Consider the following 13,798-nt stretch of genomic DNA (forward strand, 5'->3'; position numbering starts at 1 on the left):
ATGCACTAAAGTGTAGTATGAACAAAAACCCTGGAAATCATACATTGCTTCATGGTGAATTCTCATGGCAGAAATGGTATTTTTAGTGACTTCTATGTCTCGGGTGATGTGTCATCAACCATACCACTGAGCTTGCAGTCAAACTTCATCTTGACTTCTAAACAACAGAAGAAATTAATTTCGCGAATAAGCATGTGCTAATCAGGGAATATACAATTTTTTCATCAGGATATCATGCTCCAGATCCTTGGTTGTGGCTGAGGAACGCAGTTCCCAAATCCTGAGTTGTTCATATGTGATCCAAAACCTATGGCAAATTGAATTTACAGCAATCGAAAATGTCATAAACACACCAAGGCCAGGTCTGGAGATATCAGGCCACCTCTGCTCTGGGAGGAAAAAACTGTGCATTAATCCAGCTGCAGGCACAAAATCCTCAAGTTTTATAGTCTGGAGAATCTCGAAATGCTGGGACCTGCCCTGATGGCTTTGGTCTTCCTTTTCTAACACTTTAAAGGAAAAACACATGCATTCAGCTCCCAAGGAAAGAGAGGTTATACTGTAAGTCTTGAAAGATCCATCCGTTGTTCGAGTGTTCAAGGATGGTGCCCTGTGTCTGCACTGTGTTCTGCTCCCTTGCTTACAAGTTGTGCCTTTCCTACCGGCAGCAAACTGGACAGAAGCATTTGCCAATACATCTGAATTTATCACAAGATACGCCATGCTCAATCACAGCTACTCCGTCCCAGTTTTGCACACAGGGAAGTAGAGCCAAGTACACTCCAGCTGTGCACTTTCACGAAAAGGCAGCCTTAATGGCAGAGGTAGTCTAACGACCTACTAGGCTAAACAAAGAGTTGTTTAATAGTATGAAGTACTTTGGCTTCTGTGTCAGCTGTAAGAAGCATAAGAGATTTAGCCATTTGGGGAATGGTGGCAATAGCTGAATTACACCTTGGACAACAGAAGGAACAAGCACAAAGGCCGAGAAGGGCGCAGCTCCAACAGAAAGAGGAGTGCCTGGGTTTTGGCTGGGTCAAGTGCTTTTAACCTCAGGTAGCAGATGTGCAGGGAGTGGTGCAGTTAGCATTGTGCTCTGAGGAGGTGTGAGGAACCATAAAGAAGAGCAAAACATTGTTTACAGAAGCCAAACAGCTGAGGCTGAATCTGCTGTGATAACAAATCCATAAAGTTATACCAGAGTGCTAGTCATGAGGAGCAGGATTTTGGCAGATTGCCTGTGACTGTGGAAATAATTGATATTTTCAGTTAGGTGGCCAGAATCAAAAAAGGAGGAAAAAAAATCAGTCTGAGTTGTCCAAAAACATTTTTTCCTCTTTTTTCAACAAGGAAAAAATAAACTGCCCTGAGCCAAAGAAACATTTTCTTCAATCCAAAGTATTTTGTTTCCCCACATCATTCATCAGAGGAAAAGGGCAATGCAGGGCTAGGTTCCCATCTGGGCTCAGGAGTTACTCTTAATACTGAGGAGGATGCAGGTGGTCAAAGGGCTGCTCACTTCCTTCTCCCAAAGCCCAGTGGCTCAGGCCCTGCCCTGCAATATGGGTGGAACATATGAGGGACAGGCTGTGGATGTTGTCTACCTGGACTTTAGTAAGGCCTTTCACACTGTTCCCCACAACATCCTCCTGGAGAAACTAGATGCCCACAGTTTGGATGGGCGTACTCCTCACTGAACAAAGAACTGTCTGAATGGCCAAGTGCAGAGAGTGGTGGTGAATGGAGTTAAATCCAGCTGGCAGCTGGTCACGACTGGTGTCTCCCAGGGCACAGTTTTGGGTCCGGTCTTGTTTAACATCTTTATCAATGACCAAGATGAGGGGATTGAGTGCTCCCTCAGTAAGTTTGCAGATGACACCAAATTGGGTGGGACTGTCAATCTGCTTGAGGGTAGGAAGATTCTGGACAGACTGGATCAATGGGCCAAGTCCAACTGTATGAGTTTCAACAAGGGCAAATCCGGGTCCTGCACTTCAGTCACAACAATCCCATGCAACACTACAGGCTTGGGGAAGAGTGGCTGGAAAGCTGCCCGGGCGGAAAAGGACCTGGGGGTGTTGGTCAACAGCTGGCTGAATATGAGCCAGCAGTGTGCCCAGGTGGCAAAAAAGGCCAACGCCATCATGACTTGTATCAGGAATAGTGTGGCCAGGAGGAGTAGGGAAGTGATCCTGCCCCTGTACTCGGCACTGGTGAGGCCGCACTTCGAGTACTGTGTTCAGGTTTGGTCCACTCACTCCAAGAAGGACATTGAGTTGCTGGAGCGTGTCCAGAGAAGGGCAACGAGGTTGCTGAAGGGGTCTAGAAGACAAGTCTTATGAGGAGCGGCTGAGGGAGCTGGGGGCGTATAGTCCGGAGAAGAGGAGGCTGAGGGGGGACCTTACTGCTCTCTACAACTACCTGAAAGGAGGTTGTAGCGAGGTGTCTGTTGGTCTCTTCTCCCAACTAACTAGTGATAGGACCAGAGGCAATGGCCTCAAGTTGCATCAGGGGAGGTTTAGATTAGATATTAGGAAAAATTTCTTCATTGAGAGAGTGGTCAGACATTGGAACAGGCTTCCCAGGAAAGTGGTGGAGTCACCATTCCTGGAGGTGTTTAAAAAATGTATAGATATGGCACTTCGGGATATGGTCTAGTAGGCATGGTGGTGTTGGGTTGATGGTTGGACTTGATGATCTTAGAGATCTTTGCCAACCTATGATTCTATGATTCTACGATTTTATGATTCTATGATTCTATGAACATGGCAAACAAGCTGGATCAACATGAAAAGCCCCATCTACACTTTCTGCAAGATGCCGTAAGCTCTATGAAGAGAGGCACAGGGGAACAAGGTCAGTACCACTACGGAGAGGTGATCCAGAGCACGGGCATCCTTGAGTGCCTGATTTTTGACCCAGGACAGGGTTAAAAGCCATGTAAATGAAAGAGGTCATGCATGAGTTAGCTGTTGTGCAAGAGGCTTGGAATAAGGTCAGACTTCAGAGAAGTAGGTGGGAAATGTGGGGTTACTCTATGGGATGGAGTGGAACTAAAAGGTGAGCTAAGACACTCAAGATAGAGTGCACAGAGATGCCTGTTTTTTGTTTATCTTTTGGTACGAGGCTATAAATTAGTTGGGGGGGAGGGACAAAGTAAGGTGAAATTTCAAACAACAAAGAAGGGAGTGAGACTGAAAGGGGCAAATACTCATCAGCTCAGACAAGGCAAGAATAATTGGGTGATTATACAGCAAGGGTTGCTGAGTGTCAGGTTTTGGTCCAAACATTTGAGTATATTTTGCTCTGCATATTCAAGTATTTTTAACCTGAGTGAAAGAATTTCAACAGAAAAGAGAGACAATATCCAAAAATACCCTAACACTCAATAGTGATGGGCCTTTCCAAAACTATAAATCAGACAGAGAAGGCACTGGAGCTCAGCACTCCCCTATCCCAAGTGTGTGTCCTCTTGCTTACATGGTGAGTGTGCGTGTAAAGACGCATATAAGGATGCATTGGAGGGGACGGGGAAGAAAGAGGTAAAAGAGGGTTTCTTTATCAATATCAATTCTCAGATTTTCTAAGATTCTGTCAAATCACAGAAACTGCAAAAGGAAAATCTCTGGGTTGAAAATGCTGCTAGTAAGGCCATTGAATGCATCTGCCTTTTTCTTCTTGTATTCACTGAAAATATTTACTGAATCATTTTTCCTGTCCTGACACTGAAATAAATGATTTTCTGATCAAAAAATTTCTTCACACTAGTAGCACTGTATACTTCAACTAAATATGTCAGCCAAGTAGAATACAGCATCTATGCCCCTGTGCCAAAGCACGTACATAGAAACCCAGCTTCTGTTGAAAGCTGAAATTTAATCCATGTAAAGGAAAAAGCATGACACAAGTCTTGATTTAAACACCGTAACTTTACCTGCCCTCCAGTCAAAGCTGTGTCTAATTGCATTACCTCTCCTGTCCCTGGTAGCACAAGGCAGCCGCCCAGAATATGGGTGACAGTCACACAGTCAGAAAACAGGGCCTGGAATTAAACAAAGTCCATTTTGTCCTCCTCACATTGAATCCCAGTAATTCAGACGATCATTAACGACTCCTTCCCAGGGAATGCTGAAAACCGTCTCCAGTAAGTATGACTTTGTACATTTTGATCTGTTTTCATAGAGCTTAATGAATTTTTTTAAAAGGGTGTTTAGGGGACAAGCAAACACAAATAAGTTCTAAGCCTCCTCAAAATCCTCCTGAAATCCAAATCATGTAATACATAATTAGGAGCAATATATAATAACACTGATTCAGAGTGTGTCGCAATTTTGTCTACACTGTTGAGAAGAACACAGTATGTTAGGGACCCCATCCCAGCCTGAATGATGTATAGTAATGGCATCTCGTTTCCCAAATCAGGCTAAGTGAAACCTGGATTTGCTGTCATAGACAGGTAGCAAAAAGTATCTTAAATATTAGGGTCCCCCTTTCAAAGAACACAGTCATCACAAAGAAGAGTCGAGTCCTATGAGTTTCTGTGGCAAGTTTTTTTCCCTCTAGCACCACCAGCAGCCTTGCGATATTCACATAAGGAGACTAGAGCACCTTTGCACCCCATGGCTGCAGCCTTGCAGCTTGCTGCTCGTCGGCAGCGGCACTGGTGGGAGTGTGGTGCACGTCGTCCCTTTTCAGGGCATGCTGCAGGCAGCCCACAGCCCGGTGGTCTGGTGATCTGCAGGCTCCGCTCCCACGCAGAAGCTGAGGCACCACTTCAGCTGCTCCCTGGTGTCCTTTAAAGGCCCCTCCAAACTCCTAGTACTCTACTTCTGCTCCCATGGTCTGCTCTGAAGAGCACAATCATCCGCAGGTGACCCCCTGTTCCCACGGCACGATCCTGTACTTACCAGTGCGATAATGAAGATGGCAAGTCATATTTTTCAAAAAAACACCAATTTGAGAAGCAGCCAATTAAAAAAAAAAAAACCAATCTGGTTATTTCCTGTCTCCTACTCAGATCAGTCTGAAAATGAAACACTATGCAAGCACAAAAAGTTATTATGTGACTTGCAGCCTCCAGCTATTCTGACTTCACTGGATGCCTTACAAGCATCTGTTGTTCTTGGAGATAGCCTGAGACGTGTTTCCCAGAGAGATTATTATACATTCTTGCTATGAGGAGGAAAAAAACGCTCTGATATTGTGTCATGTCATCTCTTTAGTGGTATCTCATATGCGATATGCTGTGGAAGTGTGAGAGGGAAGAAAACAAAGCTGCTATAGGACTAGTGGCATCGAACCACTTATACTGTGGGCCTGAGAGCCTATACTTTACTCATGTTGGACTCTGACTCCACCTCTGCGCTCCCTGCCAGCTCTCCATACCTTTACACTCTGCCCTCCAAAAGAGTAAATCTTTCTATTCAGTTGTGAAAGCTTTTTTGCTGACTGCAAAAAGATAAATTTCCCATCGCCTGCCTCCCCTCAGCAACTGCACTTGCCTGCGTTCTCAGGGCTGACGCCATCTACACCCAAGGAGCTGCTCTTGAGAAGGGTGGGTCCCTTGCTGCCACCACATGCTTTGGTCAAACCCCTGAAGAGCTGATGGAAGCTCCCCTGCAGACCTCACGAAGTCCTGAGTTCGGCCCTCTGTTTGCAGTGGGGTGGGTTGCTTATACAGTTGACCCATCTGTGGAACATGCCACAGGAGGTGATGATGAGCACGTGCAGAGCTCTTCATCCACGTGGTCAACCGTAAGCTCCCTCCAAGGGATGGTATCCAAATACCTGAGAATGGGCTGTGACTGCACACCGCAAGGTATGACACAATGATTTTCCAGTCTCAGTAAACTTGAAAAAATGAATTTTGAACCCTCATAATGATGTGTGGGTTGGCAATTTATAAACAAGCTTCCACACTTGCTAGAACTAAATATCAAACACTTTTCCTTTTCAGGACTGGCTTTTGGGGAAAGGGACGAAACTCCTCAGTGAAGGAGTGCATCATCTTGGTTCAGCAGGACCAGGAGCTAGATCCGGGCAACACACCGTTATGTTGCTGTAAGAATGAAATCTTCACCTCCACCTCCCCAGTGACACTCACAAACAACACACAGCTCTGTCGCCGGTGGTTACAGTGGGCCACTACTCAGCAGCAGGCCGTGGTGTCATTTGAAGCAGGATGGCAAGCAAAAAGGAGCAAACAGGAGGTGACGAAGCTACTTTCTCCTTCCCACCAGAAGTTCAGCAGCTTGTAACAGGTCCCACCTTTCCCTAACAGCAGGGAAAGAATGTAATGGGCAGTAGGATGCTCGCCACAGTGGTCCTGGTTGCTCCCACCAGACTGGTGTTTGCAGGATGGATGAGGAGATGCTGAAGGGTCCCTTTTCCTGCTTAGTTTTAACACAGAGAAGACATGACACATATTACGTCATAGTAGATTATGACTGGACCAGCAGTCCATGCTGAGATTTTATATTCTGAATAACAGTTAAATGCTTCTGAAGTCTTGTAATGTCATACAGCACAGAGGTGGAAAGCTGAAAACAAGAAGTGGCAAAACATAACAAGAGAAATCACAGTCTCTATAACATAGTAACAGCAGCTCTCCCCCAGATTTTGTTTTCGTGTTTCTTTTAGGCCACAATTTGCAGAACAGCTTGTTATTATATTCACTTGGCCCTGATGTGCTGTTTCAGCTTCTGTACTGTCCTTCGACTTCTCTCCCAATAGGACTCACTTGAGGGAATTATTATTTGTATTATTATAGTACTGCAGGAGCACGGTCAGGCACACATGAAAGCAAACCAGACCAAAGGAGGTAAGGAAGAGGGTGGCGGTCTTGCCAAACCCGTATGTGTGAAACCCAAGCAAATTTCTATTTATTCTGTTCATGTGAATCTCAGGGAAAAATACCTTGTGAGAGTGGGGCTGTGGTTTACAGCTGCTGGAGAGAGAAGAAGACTTTCAAGCTGAAATGCATGCATCAATGCAAAAGCACTGCAACAGGGACAGGCATTTAGGACATGGCTAATCTCGGCTCAGTCTCAAATGGGAAAACCAAAAGGACAATAACCCGGTGCCTGCCTTAGACTGTTCACAGAGCAGGGATCTTTAAAATTAATATAATATGTATCAGGCAGTAAGGAGGAGTCTAATAGATATAATAGCATGGATAATTAGCAAACTTGGTATCAACATGCAAAAATATTAAGCCTAAAGTAGTCTGATTACCATGTACTCTACAATCTTTATGAACTGCTCCAGGGATAAAGGGGAACCTGAAATGAGACAAGTGGGCCTGTGAGTACTTCAGGAGACAGGATCTGCATAGCTATTCCAAACCTGGAGAAGTGGTGGGAGCTTCTGTGTGTGGCCAGGGCCAGTTCTTCACCCACAGCCACAGGGCAGGTATGGGAAGTGTTTAACAGGCTCTCAGAAAGCCACTTCTGGAAAATTCTTGTACATGAGACAAGCATGCAAGAAACAAACGATGTTTCGACTGCACTGCTCAGGGACTGCTCATTCTTGCCATCCCAAACCACACTGGTCCAAAAGAGCTGCTGAAACCTAGGGCACAGGAACTGCCTCAAAGACAAACCAGCTGCTCTTGCATAAACCCCCTGAGTCTTGGGTTGAGGTTAGGATAGCCCTCACTGGTTCAAAAAACTTTATCCAGAATGTCTTGAAAAGGCTTTGTGGACACTCCAGACTGATCTGCATTGCTAATGAGACATTATGAACTTTTATAGCTTCTCTTCTAAGACAAAAAGCCATATAAAGGCCCCTCACAGCATCCCTGTGAGATCAGCAGAGATTATAATCTTTATTTTATTGAAATAGGAATAGGCAGGGAGAGGGCATGGGCCACTTCAAACTTCACTTCCACATACCAATTAGGTGCCACAAACATAATGAGGACAAATCACAGGAAGCTAAGCACCTACACCAGTGCTTTAAGTCTTAAAGTGTCTGGACAGAATGGCTTTGTTTTAAAGTGTCTGACACAGCTGAAAATCAAACTCTCATCTCCTGATTTGCAGAGATGTCCTTTAACCAGAAGAGTTTTCTCAAAAAAAGTTGTGCTAACAGCGTCCTGTTCACACCAACCAGCACATCAGCACTTACATGAGATTGCAGTTTCTTCCTTACACCCCAGCTGGGTGATCATTGATCTAAGTGTCCTTTGTCCTACGTGGCAATAACCACTGCTTTACGTTAGACATAAAATTCCAGTGTTGTATTCACCCCACCCACCTTGTACTGAGGGTCAAGAGGTACAAATATACTTCACCTGCTTAACATCTAAAATTTAGGACCTTTCACGGACTAAGTCCCTTGCTGTTATTCTCTCATGATGCAAAACTAAGCTTCACACAAGATTCAGTGACAGAAAAGGCCGAAGTAGAACAACCTAGATTTCTTGTCAGCTAAATCCCCCTTCTGCTTTGAGGTCACTCTGGAGATGGAGGAGGGCATAAATATTTGTAAGTATTTTTTATCAAAGTGCTTCTAGTTCTATAAGTAATGTAAAGGTGTTCATAGCCTACTGTGCTGCTGTTGAAGGTAATCAGCTCATGAGTAGTCAAGGTCCCTCAGAGCCACAGCAGTAAGAACTAGAACTGAGCAAATCATTTGCAACTAATATTTTTTTCATGAATTTCAAATTTGCCTGAGAATTTTCTGTAAACAGATTACAATATTGTCTAATTTATTCATTATTGATGTTCAATAGTACTGTCAGCAAGTAACTTCCTCTCTGTAGAGCAGTCCATTATAAATTATAATATGCAATATGTGCCATATCCATCTATTTCCTTTCTATTCCCTGGTAAGGGGAGTTAGGTAACAAAGCAGCACAGTGTAAATTTTACAAGAAAATAAACTATTCAGAATTCACTGATGGTCACTACATGAGCACCTCTGATTAAAATTCACTCAGCAAGCCCTCATGCTTGTAGAGCTTGAATATACAAATAAATGCAGAAGTCAAACACAGAAGGACTGCTGGACTCAATCAAACAAGAGTTCCCTTTCAAATTCAAATGATTACATACTTTTTTTTCTCTTTTCCTACTTACTTCACTCTTCTGGGTAGCAAAGAAGCACTACAGATAGCAGCTTGAGGTCCAGGAGGGTCTCATGAACCTGTCTCTCCTTTGTTTTTCCAGCTGCATAATCAAAAGATCTCCAAAATCTAATGCCCAATTCAGCAGAAACCATGATGTTGTCAATCACTTAAAATCACCCTCTTTTGCTGAAACCAAATTATTTAAATATGAAGTTAGACACTGGTTCACTAGAAAAGTTCCCTTTCTTACCTCTGCCCTCTGTCAGGTCCCTTTGGAATGCTGAGGTGGAGCTAGAAAATGCAAGCAGCCATGAAACAAAGAGGGGTTGAGTTTCGTCGGGAAAAGCATTGCTCAGCCAGCACCATGCAGGGCTAGGCATCATGTGCATGGAAAGCCTGATCCATTGCCAAATTCCCAGGAATGACAACCAAATTTATACCCCATCTCTAGTTCATTTTACACTTGAGTTGCAGACTATGCCCCAAGCACACCTGAGCAGATACCCACGTGCTGGGCTTTCTGTACCTCTCACAAGGGACGTGATCCAGGTCTCCAGTCTCTCCACGCACATCGCCAAACCACGGTCTGTCTGCCTGAAAGCCGGTCCCTGGCTTACCTGCACAAACCACACTATCTAATGGATGGATGGATGGAATCAGCTACGTGGCGTGAGAAAATATGTGCCTGGAGACTGACAGAGAGCTTGGGAAATCTGAGGCATTCCAAACAGACGCAGTATATACACTACAGTCTTTGGTAGTAGCAGACACCATATGTCCAACTATCTTCCTTTATATTCCCTGCAGCTGTTGTACACACTGCATTTCGATGTAGTGTGGACAAACGTTCTCATCTGAACTATGTGTCAACCCAATCTCAAGGTGATTAGAGAGTGTGTGCATGCTTATAGCACCAGGGCCACACTAAGGCTTGTTGCAGCTGTGGGGAAATACTTAGTAGGGCAGGGCCTCCACTGCACTGCAGGTCACTGTTCCAAAGAACTCTTGTAGGAAAAGCATTTACTGTGAATAAATATTACATATCCCTGGTTAGCCGCGATTTGTTCAAATCTTGCTCTGCCATGAGATCTTGAGGCAGAAGGTAGCAAAAAGAGAAAAAAGTCAAAGTTTTTTTTCCAAAAGAAATACGTTTTTGAAATTAGGCACACAGATCCTAAACCAGTGCATGCACTACCTCTGCTGAAAATCAGAATTTTTGTTTTATTGAATGACTTGAATGCCCAGATGCTTCTTTAAAATCAAAACAAAGTCACGTAGTGGTCTCAAGCCTGGCCCAATGCCTGCATAATCATGACCACAGGATATCGATTTTTCTCGCTGCTGTAGAATAATGTAATTTCATAGACAGATTCAACTCCTTTGTGCTTCAGTGTGGAAGATAATGACTGCTCACTGGAGGCCAGCTTTCGCACACCTGAAACAGATGAGCTGTCCCTGTTGATTTCAGGCTGTCACCATAAGCTCTTCCACCTCCTCATACAGTTTGCATCAGCACATGTGCTCTAAGCATGTTTGCTGGGTGAGGCTGAAGATCAGAAGTAGCAGCCACGACGGAGCTGTCTGTACACACTGCTTTGGGGAGGAGGTGTTGGAGTGGAGATGTCAAGAAGTGATGCGCCTTTAAAATATTTTTATCTCAGGCTCCGCTACAGGCTTTGCTTCCCACGACCAAACGCCAGCACAATGGAGACACTTTCATAATAACACCAAGCAGCCTACATGACAAAAGTCTTTGTTGCCATGTGCAGTATCAAAGCTCCCTCTGTGTTTAAAAACAGCGTTACAAAATTTTCAGTGTTGTTGAGTTGCTTCAGTTCATTCACTCATTCCCCTGCTCTTGTGGCCCTTTGAATTCACTTTCCACCAAAACATTCGGGCTTAATATTCCCAAAATAGCTGCCGGCAGGAAATGTTAAGAGTTCTTAGTCCGAGAAATAACAGGGCCGTCTGTTGATCTGAATCACCAAGGGTGGGATTTTCAGTCTGTGTGCTGCTGAAGAGGAGGAGGGAGAGACACAGAGAGAGCAAGCGCCTCTCCTAGCAGCTCCCCGTGGCATTTGCAGTGACGTTCGTGAGGGTGGAGGTGGCTGCCAACCCTCACGAGTCACTCACAAGTGGCTCACAAGCACAGCGTGAGACATGTAAACTGTGAGCTGGTTATCAGCAGAAAGTCCTCAGCACCTCCTGAGCAGAAAGAAAGAAAGAAACAAATGGAGCGGTAACAGAGATCAGCTTGTCCTTGGGGTGCACTGGGAACCTGCTCCAACACCCTTTGAGACCAGAGGAAAGACCCTCCTGGACCTCACTGTGCTTTGGAACAAGCCGCGGTTGTTCGTTTGTCTCTTTTGCTTTGGAAAATAACTAACGGCACCTGATCTTTACTTGTCAGAAAATCCTCTTTTCCCGTTTGCTCTTGGAGTTAAATACTCATCTGTCCTACAAAGGTTTTGAACTAATGAGTATGGCCCAAGCATCTCCTTCCTTGATTTGGTTTCACCTCTGCCCATATGGGTCATGCCATTAAAGGGACCATGCTTGTTCCTGATGGCTTCAAAGGCTGTACAACCTGGAAGATGTGTTGTCTTTGTACTGTACACAGAAAAAAAAAGAAAAATCTTCTAAATGTTGACGTGCAATTACATCTTGCCAGAAACATTGATTTCCGAGTCAAAGTAACCCATTAGAAAAGGCTGGACCAGGGCACATCACAACTTTGTCAAAAAGTGAAAAGAAGCCCAAAACATCATGTTGCAGATGTTCTGGCCACCCCTGAAGCTGGCCCTCCTTGACCATGCTCTAGAAGCTCAATGGTAAGAGGACACCATTTGAAAGACAGACTGGGAGATAGGTGTTTCCGGCCAGCATGGGAGAGAAAGTGATAAATCTACTTTTTTCTTTCACAGGAACAAAGGTGGGGAAAAATAATAAGAAAAAAATTTGCACTTTGGTCATCAATCAACCAAAGAGTGAGGCTACTGGAAGTGGAAGGGGACAAGACTGGCACGCAGCCCTTCCCAGGGGCAGTGGCAGGAGGGGGTTGCTCTCTCCCTCCTGCAAACAAGGTGTCTGCCCTAATTAGGCTTCTGCAAAAGTGAACAGTTTTGCTTCACGGGAACCTGAATAAACGTGTTCTTCACCTTTAACCTGCATGGGTCACTGCTCCCAACTCAGAGCAGAGGTCCAGTTAAAAAGCAGTGAACGTAGCAGGAGCGAGCTGCCAGCCGCTCTGCAGCCCTGGGATTGAGGTCCCATGCATGGGCTCCGAGCCACACTCCGACCTGCTGCTGCTGGCCTTAAAATCTCTCCTTCCTCTGTGGCTGTGGTGTTACATCGGTCAGCGTTTATGAGGTGCTACAACACTCGAAGGCAGCGTACCTGGAAAAGCCTAACCTTACGGATTTGTGCTGTGACCCGCTGCAAGCTGCTGGAAATGAAGCTATTCCCAGTTATTTTCTTGGCATGGTTTCACTCCTCCCTGCAAATGCTTCCCACATTTCTGAGTGTAGCTGTCACCTTCTCATGCACCCCGCCACCGTATTAAAACCAGACACGGGTCAGATACGGCGATGGTTAACACAATGCATTCCCTTTCCTAGGCTTAGCGCCTCAGCCATAGCAAGAAGCGCTCGGTTGCCTGCCAGAGCTGAATTAATAAGAGGCGAGACTGTGAAACAGTCAGATAGCAGTCAGTGCAACAAAGGAAGAAACACACCGTGCCTGAGTTGCTGGGTGCTTGATGATAGAAATTTCCAGCTTCACGAGGAATGTAGGAGCTGATGGACATCACGCTAAGCCCCGCAGAAAGTAGCACACGAGAGGCACATAAACACCTTGGCAAAAAGGGCTGAGTGTGCTTGCACTCATCGCTGACTTGGTAATGTATATCTTGGTTTAAAATGTGAGCCCTGAGATCACGCACGGCTGTATCCCCCTTGGCAGGGTAAAGCAGCGTGCTGTACCTCATTCGTGGGTTGGAACACATCCAGAGCATGATACCGTACTTCCAGGCACTTTCCTCTACCCTGCTTTCCGTCCCTGGGGTATAAGATCTCTCCGGATGAGTGAGTAGCAAGGCTCCTGCTAACTCTATGTACATCTTAATGATCACTCAGAATGGTAAGTAATTCAGTGTACATATATTGCAGAAAATTATCTTTGTTAATTAGAGAAGGATGATAGACATGAGCAATGCTATTTTCCACTGAAACTTTCCTGTTTATATACAACAGAATTTTAGTTATGAAAGGCATATCAGATTTGAGAAGGAAATATAACCTGTTACATATTCATATGGGGCCAGTCTTCTTGCAGGGAATAGCAATTTCCCCTCAGAGGCCTCTCTACAAAGGCTTTACATAGGGGAGGACTATGGCCAAGCACAATGGTAATGCCCTGGAAGAGGTCACCTGTGGCAGAAAACACGGCCACCCAGGTCCTGGGCAGAGCAGACCCCACACCCCGGTTGGAAAGCCCTACTGACACTAGTGGTGTCCAGGCTCTGCGAGCACCTGCATGAACCATCACCACTTGTATTGTAATTTATCACTGCTTCAGGCCAGATGTCCCAAATGTGTGCTTATCCTTGAGCAAGCCACGTTTCTGTGTCCTGGTCCAAGAGCAGGAGCAACTGAGAGTGGATGTGTTACCATTTACCCATCCTGAAGGTGATTCGTACTAATTCTTCCTCCTGAAGGCTCCAGGTATATA

This window comes from Opisthocomus hoazin, chromosome 4 (genome assembly GCF_030867145.1).
Source record: "Opisthocomus hoazin isolate bOpiHoa1 chromosome 4, bOpiHoa1.hap1, whole genome shotgun sequence".
In the NCBI taxonomy this organism is placed as follows: Eukaryota; Metazoa; Chordata; class Aves; order Opisthocomiformes; family Opisthocomidae; genus Opisthocomus; species Opisthocomus hoazin.